The sequence below is a fragment of the Musa acuminata genome, chromosome BXJ2-1 (assembly GCF_036884655.1).
Source record: "Musa acuminata AAA Group cultivar baxijiao chromosome BXJ2-1, Cavendish_Baxijiao_AAA, whole genome shotgun sequence".
NCBI lineage: Eukaryota > Viridiplantae > Streptophyta > Magnoliopsida > Zingiberales > Musaceae > Musa > Musa acuminata.
In genome coordinates, this window is record NC_088338.1 from 21,158,882 (window position 1) to 21,165,559 (window position 6,678).

A 6,678-nucleotide genomic window follows, 5' to 3' on the forward strand; every position below is an offset into this window, starting at 1 on the left:
ATACGAGCATGCCTTTGTCATTTATACTAAACAAAAATATGCATTATTTTTAAAACCGAAAACCACTTTTATTACTGCAAAGATCAATAATCCATAAATCACAAAAATCATCATGCATAATTTCAAAATATAAACTTATTAAGCATGATCTCAAATCATCATTACTTTGGGCATGATATCAAAATATGGTTTCAAGTTTTCAAGGTATAACATGCATAATTTCATATTAGGCATGATGATATCAAACCTCTTAACATTTTCATTAAGAAATCAAGATACATATTATTTCTTCTTAAAAACATACATAGGATTATCATTATATTTAAATCTAACATTTTATTCCTTTATCATAAAACATGTAATTTTCATGATCATTACTAGAAGGATAAGCATGATTTTAATTTTTTTTGAATTTTCATTACATTATTAAACATGTAATTTTTAAAATAATTTTTCTAAACTAAATTAAAAATAACTCAGGCTAAAGCATCATATAATTTCGAAATAAATTAAGGAATTTTGGTTACCTCGTCGTCAAAAGCTGTTAAGGCATAGTTTGCAACCTCGCCTTTATTGATTTTCTTCTCATCTTTAGAGGAGCTCGATTCATCCCAAAGTGCTTCATTCTTCTTGCGTTCATAGCAAGTTGTTGCGTTCTTTTTATTCTTTAATTTTTGTTTCATGAACTTTTTAAATTTCATAGTGAGATGTTCAAGTTCATCATCACTTGAGCTTATGCTCGAGTGGTCTTCGATTGTTTTTAGTCTAAAATCCTTCCTGTTCTTTGGAAGATTGTTCTCAAGTTCATTTTGTATCACATTAGTCATTTTGTTAGTCATTAAAGACTCGATAAGTTCTTCGATCAAAAAAGTATTCAAATTTTTTGATTCTTGAATAGCCATTACTTTCGAATTTCAATTTTTAGAAAGTAATCGTAAAACTTTACTAACAAGTTCAAAATTCGAAAAAGTTTTACCAAGAGCTTTTAAACTATTGATGACATCAGTAAAATGGGTGTACATGTCAACAACGGTTTCGCTTGGTTTCATTTGAAATAGTTCAAAATCATACATTAAAAGATTGACCTTAGAATCTTTAACTCTAGTAGTGCCTTCGTATGTGATTTCAAGAGTGTACCAAATATCGAAAGCGGTTTTGCAAGTAGAAACTCGATTAAACTCAGTTTTATCTAAGGCGCAAAATAGGGCATTCATAGCCTTTGCATTAAGAGAAAAAGTCTTCTTCTCCAAATCATTCTAATGGTTCATTGGAAGATAAGACATTTGAAAACCATTTTCAATAATATTCCATAAATTTAAATCTAAGGAAAGCAAGAAAACTCTCATTCGTGTTTTCTAATTTGTGTAGTCCGTCCTATTGAACAAGGGAGGACGAATGAGAGAGTGACCCTCTTGAAAGCCGAAAAGAGTCATTTCTCTTTAGGTGTTAAACCAAATGAGAAAAAAGTGGCTCTGATACCAACTGTTAGGAACGAGTCGACACTAAGAAGGGGGGTGAATTAGTACCGCAGTAAAAATTATGTCGGTTTAAAAAATCTTCTTATGTTGAAATCCGATTTTGAAAACTTGAAAGCATATGCGAGTGTAGGAGTAGTAAAAGCATAGTAAAGAGGAGAGACAGTTTCCTTTAAAAGTAAAGTGCTCAAAGGAAATGCAAACCAGATTTTTATAGTGGTTCGGTCGTCGTGACCTACATCCACTACGCCGATTCCTCTTCCATCGAGGCCACCGGCATTCACTATCGATCTTCCTTCAATAGGCGAAGACCAACCACCTTTTACAACTCGATTATCCATTTATCAAGTTTAGGAGATAACCCTTACACCCCCACTTACTCCTCTCTCAAACTATTCTAACACTTAGAACTTTGAGAGGAGTTTCACAGACAATTGCAACAGAGTTTTCTTTCTTTTTTTGCTCTTAGTTGTGTGTATCTTAACCAGGGATGAGAGAGGTATTTATAGGCTTCAAGTTGATTCAAAATTTGAGCCTAAAAACATCTCATCCCGGGTTTCCCGGGTACGAGCGGTACCATTGCCTAACAGAGCTCGGAGACCGAGCTCTAGCGATACCACCACCTAACAGGGGCGGTACCACCGCTGGCAACATTTAATGCCAATGGTACCACTGCCCAGACCACCTAAGAGACTAAGTCTCTTAGGCGGTGCCACCGCCGATCAGGCTTTCGGCATCTTGTTTAGGCCTTGAATCCAACCTAAACCAGCCCAACTTCAGGCCCAATTAGCCCCTAACAGAGTTGATGTGATTACCACTCAATCCTAATTCTAATTATATACTAACTATGATTCCTAAGATATATTCTAAGCAAAATAAGTCCAATTTCTTCTAGCGAGCTTCTGGCGAACTTCCGACGATCTCTCGGCAATGTTCTAACGGACTCCCAACAAGCTCCTAGACTTCACAATGATCTTCTTGGTGAGTTCCGACGAGCTTCTTTAGCAAGCTCCTGGACTTCTTGGTTGGTTCCGGCATAACTTCCGATAAACGTCCGAACTTCCAACGAACTCTTGAACTCCCAATGAAATCGCGTTCTTGACTCCGAGATTTCATTTTACTTTATGCCTTGCTATCATAGTTAATCCTACACACATAAAAATACACTATGATCTAGATAATTATTACTAAGCATGAATCACATGTCGTCTGGCATGTCATTGGTCTATCGACACTTTATCCGATTCTTCGGCGCATCGTCCTCTCTTGCGACCTATTGCCCAATCGGTCAATTGACCTCTGCAACTCCGATATCCTTGGCACAATATCCGCTCTTCTTGGCTCGATGCCCAAATCCATGGCTCGAAGCCTTCTATCGATACGTCAATCGATCCTCCGGCCCGACGTCCAATCTTCTGACATGTTTCTCCGGCCCAACATGATTCTTCCTACTTTAAATGTCTCTCCTTGATCGAAGCTTCTTGCATCACTCAGAACGCATATCAAATCATAAACATTTATCAATTGATTTCATCATCAAAATACGAGATTCAACACTTAGTGTCGACTCGATCGTAACACCTTCACACCCTTATAAAAACTCACTATCTTGATCTCATCATCCTATTAGAGACATATACATGAGAATCATAGTCGTCACTTTCTTCGATGACTTGGATGGTCTTTGTTTGAAGATTTTGTAACTTCTAGTGATTGCTCGGTGGGCATTTTGATTACTTGAAAAGTTCACTCTCTCTAAGGAGCCTAGTCGATAAGAATGCCTAATCACTCAATCTCATCATGGAAGCCTCAAGTATGCCCCTATGTCTCTTCTTGGCCATCTATGCTAGCACATCAACTCAAACTATTCATTCTCTCTAGGACATGTATTCTAGAATTGATACTATTATATCCCTTAGTTTTTGTGTGTGGATTTTAATGCCATTGCCTTTTCCAATAATAAAATTGGAGGCAAACCTTATTTCCTCATGAAATCTATCATATACTTTTAAATCTTCTTATTTAACTCTAGTTTAATCAATCTTAATTTTCATAACAATCATTTAGAGTAACAGTTTTCAATATTTGATAAGGTTGTTGTCCAACACCTTGATAGGATTGTCTTAGACTATGCCCCTCCCCTAATTGATATTGGCAACTTTGAAAGGAATGTAAAACGTCCTAGACTTTTTCAGTTTGACACCTATTTGATTGAGTACGATGAGTCTAAGCTGATTATTAACTCCATTTGACAATGATAATATGTATCCTAGTGACCCCTAGGAGAAGACTTTCAATACAAACTCACTCTTACAAACCATCTATTTTATTGGACTAGCAACAATGGTCACAACCTTGAACACTCCATTAAAGCTACGACCAATGAAATATCCTCTTCGAACAAAAAAACTTTTGCTAATCTTATCTCTCTCTATGAATAATTAAAGTTGATATCCTTTCATAATAAACTTATTATCTTAAATAGACAATCCGCATCAAATGGTTCGCTAGAACTAAGATCAATTGGGATACCAATGGTAATAAAGACACTACTTTCTATCGTTAGATTGTTACTTTTAAAAAGTAAAAAAAATACATTAGCCTTCTTAACCTTGACAATGACCACTCTACTCAGAACCAGAGTGAAATGCTTCTCCACTTTTCTACTTCTGAGATACCAAGCAACTGGACCTCTATCTCTTCCATTCCTCAAATCCAAGACTCTAATAGGGAACACATTTCTAACTCTCACTAATGAAACGCCCTTAAGATAAGCATCCTTTAAGCTTTTAATATCTTTTATAAATAAAAATATTATTCCCTAATTAGGGTAAAAACTTTCTTGCCTTCATCCCCAAGAAAGATAATTTTAACTAAATTGAAGAGTTTAGACCAATTGCTATATGTAATGTCATTTGCAAACTCATTTTCAAAGTAAGTTTCTCGATTGAAACCTTACATTTGTTGATCGATTCAACAAGAGCAATATGCTTTTATACCTATCTATTACAATATCTTGATTTAGAATGAATTAGCTAACTCTATATCCTATTCTAAAGGAATATCTTCTTACAAAGCCTTTTGATTGCATTTCTTGGGATGCCATCACAAAAATTTGGGATCTCATGAACTTTCCATTTAAATTTATTTCTTGGACCTTCACTTGCTTATCCTCTCCTCCCTAGGGATCTAGGGATCTGTATCCCATACCTATATATTTTTGTTCAATAGGTCCTTTTAACAATCATTTCATGTACTGAAGTATTTTAACTCATTGATTCGAATAAATTTACATATTTTAATATTAAAGGTATTAAAATATCTCACCTCATATTTATTAATAATATTGTCATCTCCTTTTGCACAAATGACAAGACCTGTAGGAGCATCCTCTCATCCCTTAAATCTTTTTACCACCTTAACCAACCTCAAGATCAATTATGATTAGTTTTACATTTATTTTCTTAAGCACTATGCTTCAACTATCAAAAATAAAGTTTATAAAGTCCTTGGTATTAAGGAGGGTTCTTGGCTTATGGCCTACCTTTGTACCTTTCTTCCTCATGGTAGAGAGATTTTAGAGTAAAATAAATAATTGACAAAGTTCTTGATAGGATTAAAAGTCGATGAAAAGGATTTCTTTCTCAAGTTAATAAGATTGTTTCGATAAACTTTGTTATTAATTCTAACCCATTTGCACACTTATTAATTTTTGAAATTCTAACCAGATTATTAGGAACATGAGTAAATTTAATAGGAACTTCTTTGAAATTATCTTGAAAATTATTCCAAATATAAGTGCATATATAATGATACAATCATGAAATTCAAGTATAATTGGGGCCTAAAAATTAAAGACCTTCTAGTAGTCAAGAAATCTATTGGTGCCTAATGGATCCTTCCTATGTTAAACCATGAAGATAAACTTTAGGCCACTATACAACAAACTAAAAGTGGAGATATTCAAATATTGATTATAAACAAAATAGAATCTTTAAGACTAGGTGTGGTCTTTGTCATTTGATTTCCCTTGTTAAGAGCGAGCTTAAGAGAATCATCAATATTGGTAGCACCATAAAGGTTTGGGATGACCCTTGGCTTTGTAATATTTCTTGAAGTAGATGGCCCACTTACTTTAATACTAATGTTGCTATGAATATTGATACCGTATCCGATCTTATTATTAAAGGAAACTGAAATTTAGTTATTTTGTAAGATCTTTTCCACCCTCTTCTGATTTGAAGTATCTTTCATATTCATATTCCCAAGTCCCCTATGCTAATGCATGGATCTAGACCATTACCCCTAAAGGTAGAATCAACGCCAATGATACATATAGATTTATCAAAGAGGATGACTAGAATAAGAAAAATTATTAAACGAGTTGAAAGACATTATGGTAACTTGTAGTTGCCATCAAACCTTTCATTGGGAAACTTTTAGAAGGGCCTACTCACAACCGATCAATTTGCCCAAATCTTGCACTTCCAATCGTAACTATACTTGATTTGTCACCTCTTTACTGACTTCTCCAAACATTTTCTTTTTTAGTATAATTTGCTACCTCTATTTGATCCTTAGTAAGGAACAAACTTAGAGGTTCAGGGTGAACTTTAGATTAGGAGTTTTATTACTAGTTATCTTTAGCTTTCTTGGTTATATCGTAATAATTACAATCATCAATCTACTCTTCTATCCCTATTCTATAAGGCTATGGTTGATTCTAAAAATTTTATTAGCTATAGAAGATCTGAGGGGATCAATAATAATGAAAAACACTTCTTATATCGCCTTTTAGTTTGGAATATGACCATTCTCATAGCCCTATTTCTATGGGTACAAGTGGTGGATTTGCCCTCAAAGATCCTGAAGGCAACCTATTGATGGCTAGTGACTTTCCTTGTGTTTCCAATCCACTCGCCGAGGAAATGATAATTTTGGAGGGATTAAAACAAGCCTTGCTCCTCCATCTACATCACTTTAAAGCCTTTATTGATTCACTTCAACTCATTAATATTATTAATTTCGACTAAGATCCTCCTTGGACTCTAAAGAATGTTATTTTAGATATCAAGGCCTTAACTTCATGATTATATGTCATTCACTTCAATCATTTTAATATAAACTCTAATTGTTTAGCACATAATTATATCAATCTTTATAGGTCTTTATGCTCCTATGCACTTGGATGTGCTTCGAAGCC